Consider the following 14,374-nt stretch of genomic DNA (forward strand, 5'->3'; position numbering starts at 1 on the left):
CACTCTCCACCCCAATTTTTTGTTGTTGTTTTTTTGGTTTTTTTTTTTTTTTTAGATTTTGAGACAGGGTCTTCTTGAGTTTCTTAGGGCAACTCAAACTTTCGATCCTCTTACCTCCGCCTCCTGAATTCCTGGGATTCTAAATGTGCATCACCATGCCTAGCTGCACATCTCTCTTTACTTCTTTTCTCTCACTTGTTTATGAGCTTTTTGTAAAAAAAAAAAAAAAAAAAAAAAAAAAAAAAAAAAAAAACCTGAGAGGTTCCAGGTTTTCTCCAAAAGACCAGAGCAACTCACTAGAATTATACCATGTTTTTGTGTTTGATTTTCTTAGGCTCCAAGAAGCACTATAATTTTTTGTATTTAAAAGGGAACTTTTAGACTTCACTAACACTTTTAATGTTTATTCTCTCTACTCAGCAACTCTGTGTGTAGAAATTTATTCTATGGGTACAAACACATAAATATGAAAATATAAATATATTTTCAGATCAGGGTTATTGTAGCATAATTAATTCATAACTCTAAAGATTGAAGAACAATGTAAATGTCCATCAAAAAGGGGAAAAGTTAGCTAATTTATGGCACAAATATAAATGGGTACAATTCTCAAAATAGAGAAATTAATATCTGTATGTACCACTGGCTGTGAGTGTGTCCATAATGTACTGTTAAGTAGAAAACAAAGTTGCAAAATTGTAGTGGTAGTTTTAAAAACAACCATAATTTAATTAGATGCAAAATACAAACATTAGTATGTATGTAAGTAGGGGGAACCCAATAAAAATAAACTCAACTATTAACAGTTTAAATAGAATTTCCATAAGATAAATTGCTACCACAGAGTCACTGACTAAAGTAAGAAAGCATTTTAAAATGTTCTCAGAGTCTAAAATATGAAAATTCACAAAGGGAAGGTTTTCTCTTTCTGTATTATATATTCTGGGAATGGGTTTGGGGCATATTCTTTAAACACATTAATTATTATAAAACTAGACAATGCACTCTAGATAACAGAGGCCTTGGAGAGACAGGTTTTAATTCAGAGAAGAGACATTAATGAGCCTGGAGACCCCTCCTGGGCTGCAGCTTAGCGTGGCGGCAACAAACTCTTTCAGTCTTTCCTTCTTCTTCCAGAAGCAAGTATCCCCGGCAGAGAGTGGATGGTGGAAGAAATGTGCAGTCCAGGCGGCTCCTCTGTCTGGGAGTTTATCGCCTTGATTATTTCACTTGATTTGCACAATAACCCAATGCGCTTGTGGTCTCCTTCCATCTCCAAAGCTGGAAATCCTGCTGATGGAACTTCTGCTTCCATTGTTACATCCCTGACCCTGACTCTCCCACCGGGTTCTTGTTAAGGACTCTGTGAGAACACTGGGCCCATCCAGGTGACCCAGGATGTCTCCTTATCTCAAGATATTATCCCACCTGCAAAGCCCCCTTTTGACGTGCTAGGCAACATATTCATGGGTTTAGGGGATTAGGATGCAGACATCTTTGGGGGCCATTCTTCTGCCTACCGTGTTGGAGAAGTCATTACAAAATACAAATGGAGGAAGAGGGAATTGCTGGAGTGTGAGTGGAGGTGGGTGGAAGAACATTCCAGAAGAGGACACAGCATAAACCAGGGCTCTCGGGTAGGAGGGAGGATGATGGGGTGAAAACTAAGAAGATTGGTGTGTTGGAGCCCAGAGGGCCAAGTGTGTGTGTGGAAGGAGGAACATGAGAAGTTAGAGTTCCATGGCCTCGGCCCTGCCAGGAGAAGAGGAGGGATGCAATCAGATGTGCCCTTTGGACATGGATCCAAGAATGGACACAGGGAGCCCTGTAGATGGATGTGGGTTTGGAAGCCACTTGGGCCACCACTTAAAATCTCCTTAAATCACCACCATTTAACTGTACTGGTCCTTCCAAGAACATATCAATCATGTACATCTTACCCATAAGCTTTGAAGTTAATTTTAATGTGGGAAATTCTAAGTATCTACAAAGGCAGAGAGAATGGTTACTGAAGGGCCGTGAACCTACCCATCTCCTAGCTACAATAGCTGGTTAAGTCATAGCCAATCTTCCCGTATCTATAGTCCTTCAGTCCAGTATTATTTTGAAGCAAATTTCAGGTATCCTATCATTTTATCCAACTTTCTTTCAGATGGTGTTTGTATAGGTATTAAAAACTCCTTTAAAAATACATAATATCATAAGGGCTGTGAAGTCACCTCTGTGGCTTGGTGTATATTTGTGGAAGCTATCAGTGCATACCCTTAGCCTTACAGAAAGAATATACCTTTTCCCTTTTTTTTTTTTTTCTGCTCAGAATTCCAAAGAAGTTTCTACCTTAAACCCACACCTTCTCAGGGCAGAGGATTTCTCTTCCTGAGTCTGCCAAGCTTATTCTGGCCCAACCTGAACCTTCTTTCGCCAGACCTCAGCATCCCTGCTACAGATTGCAGAAGCCTGGGGGGCGGGGTATACCTCCAAAGCAACAGATGGGGCAATCAGGCCCCTGCTCCTGCCCAACTCACAGCACAGCAGAAGCTCTGGGCTAGTGCTCCATCCAGTTGCTTTCTTGGCACTAGAGAAGAAGACCTTTTCAAAATGACACGGGAAGTTCAAGCAACCCCCATGCTGACACTGCTCATGTCAAGGACACCTGCAGTTGGGCTTCCTCCTTTCCAAATTCCTCTGCATTGAAGGATGTGAGGGTGGGAGGTGGAGAAGCCTCTAATTACACCTTTCTTACAGTCGCTTGGTTTTGTGACTATTTCAAGGAAGAGTAAAATGATGCTGAGGTCCCTCCTCTCAAGGGAAGGTTCCCTCTCTGCCACCCCCTTCAGGCACAGCCTCCACTGACTGGTGATGTTCTGTTCTCCATGTCTATCTTATGTAACGGCCTCCCTCCCACACCATGAATCAATACAACAATCATTTTATTATAGCAATGGACCTTATGGGTGCCAGGAAATAGGACCAGATTTGTCAATGGGGCGCCTTCAAATCACACATCACTACTTCCTCCTGTACCCCCCAACTCCCTCAGCCTATTACTGAATGTCCTTCTGGTAACTCTTTTCTCTCCCCCCCCACTCTTTAAATTTGTACTTTTTGGTTATACATGACAGTATAATATATGTTGACATATCATACATACATAGAGTATAACCTCCCATTCTTGTGGTTGTACATGATGCAGAGTTACCCTGGTCGTGTGGTCATATATGAACATAGGAAAGTTATGTTCATTCTACTGTCTTTTCTATTCTCATCTCCCCTCCCTTCCCCCCACTTTCCCCTACTTTCTCCTGTGCAATCTGGTGAACCTCCACTCCTCCCTCCCATGCCCATTATGAGTCAGCATCTGCATATCAGAAAGAACATTTGGTCTTTGGTGTTTTGGGATTGGTTTATTTTACTTAGAATATAGTCTTCAGTTCTACGAAGAAATGTCATAGTTTCACAATTCTTTGTGGCTGAGTAATATTCCATAGTGTTTATGTACCACATTCTCTTTATCCATTAATCTGTTAAAGGGTACCTAGTTTGGTTCCATAACTTAGCTATTGTGAATTGAGCTTCTAGAAACATTGATGTGGCTGCATCACTATAGTATGCTGCTTTTTAGTATCCTTTGAGTATATGCCAAGGAGTAGGATAACTAGGTCAAATGGTGGTTCGGTTCCAAGTTTTCTGAGGACTCTCCATACTGCTTTCCAGAGTGCATGCACCAATTTTCAGTCCTACCAGCAATGTATGAGTATACTTCCCCCCACTACAACCTTGCCAGCATTTATTGTTACTTGTATTCTTAATAATTGCCATTCTGATTGGAGTGAGATGAAATCTCAGTGTAGTTTTAATTTGGATATCTCTAATTGCTAGAGATGTTGAACACTTTTTCATATATTTGTTGATCAGCTGTATTTCTTCTTCTGTGGGGGCATATCAGTGACAATTACACTTGACTGCAGTGTTAGAGTCTGTAAACAAGTCAGGATGGCGCCTGGCATTTTGCCAGAGGGAGTGGTTTGTGAGGTGGCGCCAGCAAGCCATTAAGTGTGGAGATTCCTTATTGGTTGACTGCTGTATCTAGTTTATGTTAATTAGATAAGCTGTGTGGAATATATATATATACCCCTCCTGTCCTACCAATAAACGGCTCCCACTCCTGCTGTATCAATCTACATAAGTTGTTCGTCACCCCCCGGGTTATTTTGCTGCAGCCGGACTGCGGCACTGAAGGTGACAGAATACCTGGCCAATAGAGGCTTAAACAAGTATGGATTAATTTTTCTCATATAACAATATACCTCGAAGTTAAGTGGTTACCTTTTAAATAATGACTCAAGGAAATCCAGGGTCTGTGACCTATGAGTCTGGTGCTCCTTTCTAATAGATAGAGTGCTGCATCCAGGATGCCTGACTCAAGTGGGGGGACCAGGGGGAAGGGCCAGCTCCAGAACATGTGTCCCTTTTTATCATAAATTGCAAAAGCTCTCCCAGAAACCATCAACAGACGATAATTTAGATCTCCAGGGGTTGTATGGTGTCACATGCCCACCTCTGGTTGGAGGGGAGGTTGAAAGAAGCTAGTATTCTAATTTTTTTCTGTGTGTGTGAATTGAGATTCTACTAGCAAGGCAAGAATGAAAATTGCAAGAATGAAAATTGCCTTAGGTATTGATAATGGGAATTAATGGGGACACGAGGGTGCGCATGAATTGAGAGAGGAGGGGATGTTGGGTAGGGAAAACAATCCCAAATAAACAATTTCTGGCTCTAAAAATCTTTGATTCTAAGGGGGCATGAAGTTTGTCTCTGGACTTAAATAAAATAATAGTAATATCTCAGGAGGAGATTGGGCTTCTGATTTTTAAAAAATGTCTTCCTGAGAAAACAATGACAACTTGTGATTTCATCAGCAATTTCAGAAAAGATGGAAGGAGACTTAAAGGATGCTGATATGTGTGGTATTGTGTGTGGCACAGGTGGGGTTTCTCATGGAGACACCAAGGGAGCAGATCTGCCATCCCCCCATCCTCCCCCCAATCCCACCCTGGAGAGTAGGGGGATTTTCTTCCTAATTTACATAACTACTGAGACTGAATGGTCCAGAGCCTCTACCCCACTCTTGCCTCTACCCCATATTAATATTCATGGAGCCAGAGCTAAGAGAGCTTGGGGGAGATTTCTAGGTGAGTCATAGGAGCAAAGTTTCATTATTTCCAGATGGCATTAGTTATCTCACCTCACCAACATAGCCTCAAAGTTCCCTTAGAGCCTCCAGCCAGGGGCTCCCGGGTGGTGATACTGGCCAAGCCTCTAAAAGTGGGCTGCTGTTCTAGGCAGAAGAGCATTCCCAGGAGTGGGAAGAAAATGCTGCTGTCCCAGGAATGCCCAGGGAATGAAGCTAACGGAACAGACATCTTCATTAGAAACTTGAGTTACTTTTGAAGCAACAGCTAATCTAGGTTCCCCTTCTTCTCCTTTCTGGCCATCTCCCTCAGTTAACCTGAAATAACAGTGGAAATGATTAGGAGTGAGTCTGCTAAGGAAAACTGTGAACCTACTGAGCAAGGATGACCAATCCTATAAAAGAGCACGTGGCTATGTCTTGGTTGGTTCAACTACAAATACACAGCAAGCCCCAGCCGAGAGCATTACTCAGCCTGTTTCTAGATCCCAGGGCCCTTTAAATGCGTCACCCTACAGGGAGGGAATGGAAATCCTTTTACAGATTCATACTCAGGATTTTAATCTGTTTTCTATTTTTAACCTTTGAAAGAGAAGATGAGACCCTGCAAACTAAAAGGAGCCATTATCTCTGCTAAAGTAATTTCGGCTCTGGGAAAGAGAATCCAATTTAAATTTTTTTGGTGTGTGTTATTCTTTGAATTCCTTGCAAATCAGAGCAGGTGATGACAAGAAGAGTTGAGAAGCTGGGGGAAAAAGATCTGTGGGTGCTAGGAAATAGGGCCTGATATGTCAATGGGGCTCCTTCAAATGTCACATCACTACTCCCTCTGTTCCCCAACTCCTCCAGCCTGGACTACTGAATCTCCCCCCAATTACTCTGCCCTTTTATCCACCCTCTACAATTCTGTCTGCATTTTTTTTCTACATATGGTTCTCATTACCATATTCCTGTGCTTGAAAACTATAGAGACCTCCACACTGTCTGTAGAAAGAAATGGCCACTCCAGAGCAATGATACACAGGACTTCCAGCCCCTTCCCTGAGTCCAACCTACCTTTCCAAGTCCTCCTCACAGCCGGTGGCCATTGCCTGGCCCAGTGCCTGCTACACATTTGGTCACATTGGTCCTGCAAGTGTTAACCAGCTGTGCCAATCTCTGTCCCCTGCATGTAACACGTGCTTAGACTCTTTCATATTTTGTACATTCCGGTTGTTCCCTTTCCCATTCCATCTGCTTGGTGAATGTGTATGCATTCCCAAATCTCCTACTCCAATGTCACCTCTTTCCATAGCTTGTCTAACACTCCCGCAATCCACCCCTACTTCTCCCGGCAGGATCACTTTGGGTTCCCATCCCATGTACTGCATTCCTCAGATGTAGCAGCTCCTGCATTGAATGTTTATACACTCTAGTATGCTCTCAAGAGATAATTGGGTTCCCAAGAAAATTTACTTTATCAAAAGTGGATTATAAAACCAATCGATTCCATAAGAGATAAAAGGGGTTGAGGTGAGGGCATTCAAGGCTTACAATAACAAAGTTAGTTTTCCTGTAGGGATTTCAATAATAACAGTGCTTTGTAGCTATCAAGAGTGTTTCATTGCAAGCCAAAATATCAAATTACTTGATCAAAAAAAAAAAAAAAAGATCTCATTTGCCTCACAAGCCACAATCCTGTGAGTCTTCCAAACCCCATTGTCTTTGGACTTGAGCTTCTAATTTTGCTGGTGTCACAATTCCTAACACAAAGTCAACAAAAAGATACAAGCATGAAGAAGAGGGCTAAGGAAGCATCACTCACACCACAGTGGGTCCTGGTACTTTGCTATCAGAAGCCCTCCACCTTTTCAGTCCTGGCTGTTGTGACCAAAGTTTGTTAATTCATTGACCTTATGGTCAATATCCAATCTACTTAAGAAATCTCTCTCTTTGGAGAAAGACCTTTATTTAGGAATGCATTATCTTCCTTCTAGATGGAAGGACACCAAAAGCAAGGGTGAACTCTTATTCAATTTCATCACCCCAAGATTGCTGAATTGATGATAAATGTCTTGCACTATCTGGACAGTTAGTCTTGACTTTGACTAGAGCTGGTTTATATGCTCAGACCTTTGTAGCATGTGTTGGATACAGTTCCATTCCTCACCTCAAACTTCTATGTACTGATGGCAATATTTTATTGTCATGAACAGAGTTTTAATAGACAATTAGCCCTTTTATGATAAGGTATTAATGTTTACTGGGGAATATGCTAAGACTTTTACATGAAGATAAGACTTTTATCTCAGCTACTCTTTCCAAAAACTCTATGTCACAAGTATTATTGCTGATCTATTATATATATGAATAAATTGAGACCTAGAAAGATCATTATTTATGCCATGAGCAAATTAGTGGGGAATGGCATAAAATAAGCTGTCAAAATAAAACTTCTCACTTTTGAGTAGATGCCCTCTAATCTTTAATTGTCTTATAATTTTCCTCTCTGAACAGAAAGTCAATTCATTTACTTAGATTTTATAAGTTTTGTGATTAGTTTATCTTGCAGGATTTATCTGTTTGATATTAGATATTCAGTGGCTGCTTTTTTTTTTTATGTCTGGAATGGTGATGATTCGAACATTCTTAAGTTAAAATGACCATAGTTTTTTTTCTATAGCAGAAAACTGAGGCTCTTATCATATATTTGTCCAGAGTAGTATGGGACCAGAGATGTTTTGTAAAGGAAATTTTGACCCATATCTTCGTTGGGCACTTAACTCTAGTGATATTTGAACAATGAAATGGCTTCATTTTAACCAAAGGATGTCAACTCTCTGCAAGAGTTGACTATTACAGAATATGTTCCATGCTTAATCCATTCCTTAACATCCTCCAGTACTAATCAAGGTATCCCTTGCACTGTCTGCTACTCAATTATTATCAAAAGCTTAATTTATAGAAATTAGATTCATGAAAGACATTTTGAAGGAGTATTTTTCATATAGTCTTTTATATTGCATATAAAGTATCTTAAATGAACTTGGGAAAGAATATATAAATATATATGTATATGTATATACATTCTTAAAGAATATATGTGTGTGTGTGTGTATATATATATATATATATATATATACATATATATATATTCTTTCCCAAGATCATTTAAGATACTTTATATACAATCTAAAATATATACATATGTATGTGTATATATATATATATATATATATATATATATATATATATATGAACTTGGGAAAGAATATATATATATATGTATGTATACTTATATATACGTATATATACACACATATGTAAGTATCTATGTATGTATATATATATATATATATATGGTATATATATACATATGGGGGATATATATAAAATTAATTAATCAGGATGAATTAAAGAAAAACATTTAACTTCCTTGCACCTTACTTTCCCCTTTGATACCATGCAGTGGTTGGGTGTAGTGACCTTGATGTGTTTTCTACTCTACTTGTTTCCAGAGGTAGTCTTAACTCTAATCATATGTGAGAAAAATCCCACAAATCAGCAAAAGTAGTGGAAGATCCAAATGTCATTTCTATGTGATCTGGAAATGCATGTGAGTTTATGATGTCACTGAGTCAATGATGAATGTAGAACAGATGCCTTTGTAGCTACCATATCCCCTTCCCTATCATTACCAATTCCCATCTGGACATTGAAGTGATTCCAAGGAAGCTGCATCTACCATAGATGAGTTGAGACAGTCTTTCCATGGCTTTTGTAAGAGATGATGATGGCTTTGACCAGGGTGACACCAATGGAAATGGACTTAAGTATTTTTTGATGGTTAGAAAATGGGAGATGAAGGAGAAATAAATCAAGAAGAACTTCTAAGTTTCTGGCCTCAACAACCTGGTGGATGATGGAACTATTTTCGGAGACTGAAGACTAAGGGAGAGACAGGTGGGTGTAGAATTAAGGGTTCAGTTTTGAATGTGTTAGGCTGGGGCTTCAGGTGGAAATGTCAAGAAGGTTGTACATGTAATTCTGGAGTTTAAGGTCAGGTGTGAGCTGAATATACAAGAAGTTTGGGAATCATCAGCTTGAAGGTTAGAAATAAAGTCACTGAAGGAGAAAACAATGTGGCTTTCCCCTATTTCCTAGCCTTATTAGATTTCAGTCCATCTCTTCTTGGTTAGTTTTCCCTACAGTTAGCCTTTATTAATAAACTGAAAATTTTTTAATGAATATTTTCAAATCTGAGGTCTTATCTGCCTTCCTTTGTGCTTTAGTGTTCTCTTATCCAACAATGGGATTTAGTGCAGATTAAATTGAGGGCTCTCTCAAATACAGAGCCTTCTCCAAAGAACCATTCTTTGATGACCACTCCACTCCCACCCTTCAGTAGGGCAGTCAATATTGTGGCCTACACAATCACAGTTCAAAATTGTTCATATGCTTTTGTTCCAACTCCCAAGCCCCCAGTTAATTAAAACTTCTTCTATAACCTGCTCATCTTTGAACCCCCCACAGCAGCTGCACAATGCCAAGTCAGCACAGATTTACTGACTAAATAAATAGCCATGTTTAAGCCAGGGTCTTGGGAGTTTTGAAGATTGGATAAGTAATATATGTGTCAAGGTTTTGACTTAGTCCTTGGCCCCAAGGGGAAATGTTTTGGCCCATGATATAAAACCCCAGGAAAAGCAGGGAAAGGATTGAACTTCTAGGACAACTACAGCTAGCAATTCAATGCATGATGTGATAAATATGAGAACAACAGGAAGCAGCATTTAAGTTAGACCCATTCCAAAAATTTCAAGATGGATGTTGGTTATTCTGAAGGCACTACTCCAGTTTAGCTGGGGAGCCATTCACCATTTGAGCCTTGACCCTGTGAATGGCATTTACATGGGTAAGGGTTGGCCTTAGTTCACACATATCATTCCCAGTCTTTCTCGCCTCTGGTATCCAGCAATGAGTCCAATTTCCCTTAACTGCTTGGAAAAGTGGTAAATTATAGGGAACAAATGTCCCTTCCTGCAGCAAGAGGGACACCTGCCTAATGAATCAGTAGTTATGCAGATGGTGGGATAGAGAAGCCAAGCAGGAAGGATCTGGAGTCAGCTTGCCCTGATGGGCAATCAGTGCCAGAGCATCTTTCTCCCTTTCTAATCCTGCTGGGCTGGACCGCATGGCTTTCCACACAAATGTAGGTCATTTAAAATGCTGTCAGCAAGCTGCTGGTTTTTATTGCCAAGACACTGGAAAACCTACAGTGACTAGGAGAAATTATTTCCAAGCTGGTGCTTCTCACTTAAAACAGAGAATTCCAATTTTAAAAGCTGCATTCTACCATTCTACACCCAGGGCCATGATTACCCTTCAGTGTTGCCCAGATAGCCACCAAGTTCGGATGCGTGTGTGTTGAGGGTGAAAGGGAGGGAAAGATAATGTAGGACACTGTTTTTAAAGGCAGGAGTCATACACTTTGCTTTTGGATGTGTTTAAAAACATTATACTTGCTTATGTATAGAACCAAACTGTCATTTATGCCAAGACTGGGAGAACATTTGGTATTTAGTTTGACTGAGAAAGAAAAATATCTATTCTACTGATTGGATTTACCATTTTTCAAAAGTTCCTCTGTTTAATTCATGAAATTTAATCACGATCATGCTGGGATTTATTACTTCTCATTAATGCCTCCTTTGAAGAAGAGGAGAAAGACTTAGGGTTGAGAGGAAAGAGCTTTTTTCCAAAGTACCATAAGGCTTAATTTGGACTTCATTAAATCTCCTTAGTTCACTAATATAGAATTTATGACACTTAGGACAGAGAGTGGGATGGTATTTATCTTGCTTTGATCTACGAAAAAGTGATTTTTCTCTGCAGGTGAATGATATAAATAAGGTCTGATGGAAAGAGTCTATATGCATAATAGAGTAAATATTCATTAGACACTTTATTTTACATACAAGTACTATGCTAATTCCAATTTCTAAAATATCTGCATTAAAGAATATGATGGAGACCACCACTTGACAGTACTTTTCCACTTTGCTTCCTTTTACTGTTGTTTATTTATTTCTATTCCAACCCCTTCTGATAAGGATTTAATCCAGCCTCCAACAAAGGTATAGGTAAAACTAAGTGTTTTTCTAATTACTGTATCACTCAAAACATTGAAAAAGATTTTCACTAAATTTGAGGGATACTTTGAGCTTAGTCTATCTAAAAATATGCATGTAAAGTTTATTTTGAAGAGTTCTAGGAGGTGCTACAAAAAGCTAGTGTAGCAATTTTACTAGAAATCCCCAAATAACTTTAACAGTGTAAATATTTATTTCTGATTCACCAAGGAGACACCTTTCCTAGGCAGGTCAGAATAAATAGAGTACTCTTCAGGCATCATGAACCCAGGGACTCATCTTTTTGTTCCATCATCCTGGTGCAGTGGACTCCCATCTTTTGGATACCTCATGATCCAAGATGGCTACCATGTGCCAGCATGTTACCCAGTGAATGAGTAGGAAGAAGAAGGGAAAGATAAAGGAGTCCTCCTCCAATGAACTGGTCAGTACACTTGAGCAGCCTTCCTAGAAATCCCACACAAAACTTACACTTGCAGCTCAGTGACCAAAACTTGTTTATGTGGTCACACTTTTCTATAAGGAAGTTCTTGTTAATAAGAGAAAAGAAGAAAATGGATATGGAGCGGAACCAACCAGCCCCGGCCACAAATAGGCAGCCACCCTCCTGAAACTATAGTACAACCAAAGGGCGCAAAATAGAAAATTAGGAGCAAAGAAAGTAAAAGAACTTATGCAATTACTATGCATAAGTTTGACATTGAGCTTCTCGACAGCACAAAAGGGAAATAATTATTTTTACTAAAGAAACAAATATCAATTCCCCAGTAAAGGCACAGCTGATCCAGAATAAAATGCCATAACATTTCTCATACTGACACCACATATAAGCTTAATAACAACATGTTCTGAATATTTTTAAATTTTATTCTCATTGTTAAATATTCTCTCCCTTTGCTCTCCTTATATGCATACACTCATGCATGCATATCTAATTTCTGCCTTCAACTGCATAGTCACCAAGGGTATTGGAAACAGTGGAAGGCATAATTAAATGTTCTTAATAAGTTTCTGCATGGAGTGTGACGAGTGGTTCTGTGGGAATCAGTAGAAGGGATGAACCAGAAATGTCTTAGTGGTATCATCCATGTCAGACCTTTGTGGTATGGGCCTGGGGGCCTTGTCAATGTCAGGCACAATTAAGTCCTGGAAGACTAACTCAGCCTCACCAAAGTGCTCTTGAGATAGAGACAAGCACCCACCACGAGATGACTGTTAGCAAGACCAAGAGTGCCCTTCCTGGCAGCACTGTGCCTTCTCTCCCTCCCGTTATGACCTCTGGGAAGCCAAATCTTCATCAGAGGACACATTTTGGTTTTGTCATGAAAAAATCACTAACATGGGTTCAAAATCCCTCCAATTCATTTTCCTCTGTAGGCAGACTTTTGTGGAAGTCCAAAGTTTCTCATGAAGACAAGGAAGAAAAGGAAGATACACCAAACATTTAATGGCATTAACTAAGACCATCCATCACCACATGGATGAGATAGTTTTGCTAGAGATCAGAAAATACAGAAATCTTTTAACTGAGATTCCTTCCCCATAAACAGTGTCTGAATGGACATAGCCAAGCCAACATCTTCCCACTCGCTTTTGTGGCTGCCTAAATCTGTTTTGGGTCACAGCATTCTTCAATGATAACACTACAATCAATCAGTATAGCTTATGTCCTGCTCACCTAAGATTTCTTTCATGTGACCTTTCATTTCTTTTCTCTTCTTCATCAAGTTTTCCTCTCTCAGATTAACTTCAAGAGGGCAATCAATGTTCTTATGGAGGCATCATACGGAAGTTTCTAAGTGCAGGTCCTCAAATGACCTTCCCTAAATGCCAGGAAAATAGCTACAGAGCTTGGAGGCCAGAATTTATTGAGGGCTCACCATGTCAACCACTGATCTAGGCAGTTTTACCTACAGTTTCTCATTGTATCTGTGTAGTAAATCTTGTGGAAAACATCATTTCCACCTTACCATTAAAAAAAAAAAATGGAAACTTGCAAAGTATATTTATTTCCTGGGGCTAGCATAACAAAATTACTCTAAATGTTGTGGTGTAAAGCCACAGAAATGTGTTCTTTCACAGATCTGGAGGTTAGAAGTCCAAAATCAAGACTGTTCGTAGGGCTGCACTTTCTCCAAAGATTCGACAGACCACTTGTCCCTTGCTTCTTCCAGTTTCTGGTACAGCTACATCACTAAACTTCTGCCTGCATCAGTACCTCTGTCACCTCCCCCTCGGCATGTCTTTTCTCTTTTTGTTTTAAGAACAGGTGTCAAGTCCTCCAGTCATATCCCAGTTAGGTGGGTTAGAACAGTGTCGTCCAACAATTATGGCAGCTTCCACAGAGCATCAGCTGTAGGTATCCCTCCTAACACACCAACCATGCATCCAGCTCTGTGCTATGTCTTGGAGATACCGATACAATTCAATCAGGCTCTCTGCTGCCCAGGGCAAGGAGAAGAAAAACTGATGATCAAATAAATGTGCACGGTAAGATACAAGCCTTGCAGTGACAAACTTTACCATAGAAATGGGAATTTTCATCTCCAGCAGGACCCAGGGATGGGACTATTGGATTCTCCATCTGATATCATAAACCAGTAGTTGAAGCATATGGAAGGGGGGCCCAGGTTAGCCTGACTCCAAAAGCACTCCCAATGTTCTCTCTATTCCATAAATGCATTTGAGCAAGGGCAAGATTAATGAGGCAGAAGTGTGTACCCTAGATGATCTGACCTTGTCTTGAGAGGTGGATATCACACATGACTAAGTCTTCCTTTCTGAATATCACCTGTCTCATCTGGCTGCTAAAGATGATAAACAAAATGGTAGAATTGTCAAAAGGTCTCCTTCATATGAGTTTAGCAACTCAGCATATTACTGCTTCCCCTCGTGATTGTGTGACTGCCTGGGAGCTGTAGCTATCTGCCCGTATCCAGGGTCTATAAAGAGGATTGGATGGCATATTGCTAACCTGAGAAAAGATCAAATTTCAAAGCACAGTTTTTAAAAACTGATTAATTAATTTTATTTATATATGGCATCAGAATGC

The sequence above is a fragment of the Ictidomys tridecemlineatus genome, chromosome 5, assembly GCF_052094955.1.
Source record: "Ictidomys tridecemlineatus isolate mIctTri1 chromosome 5, mIctTri1.hap1, whole genome shotgun sequence".
Classification (NCBI taxonomy): Eukaryota; Metazoa; Chordata; class Mammalia; order Rodentia; family Sciuridae; genus Ictidomys; species Ictidomys tridecemlineatus.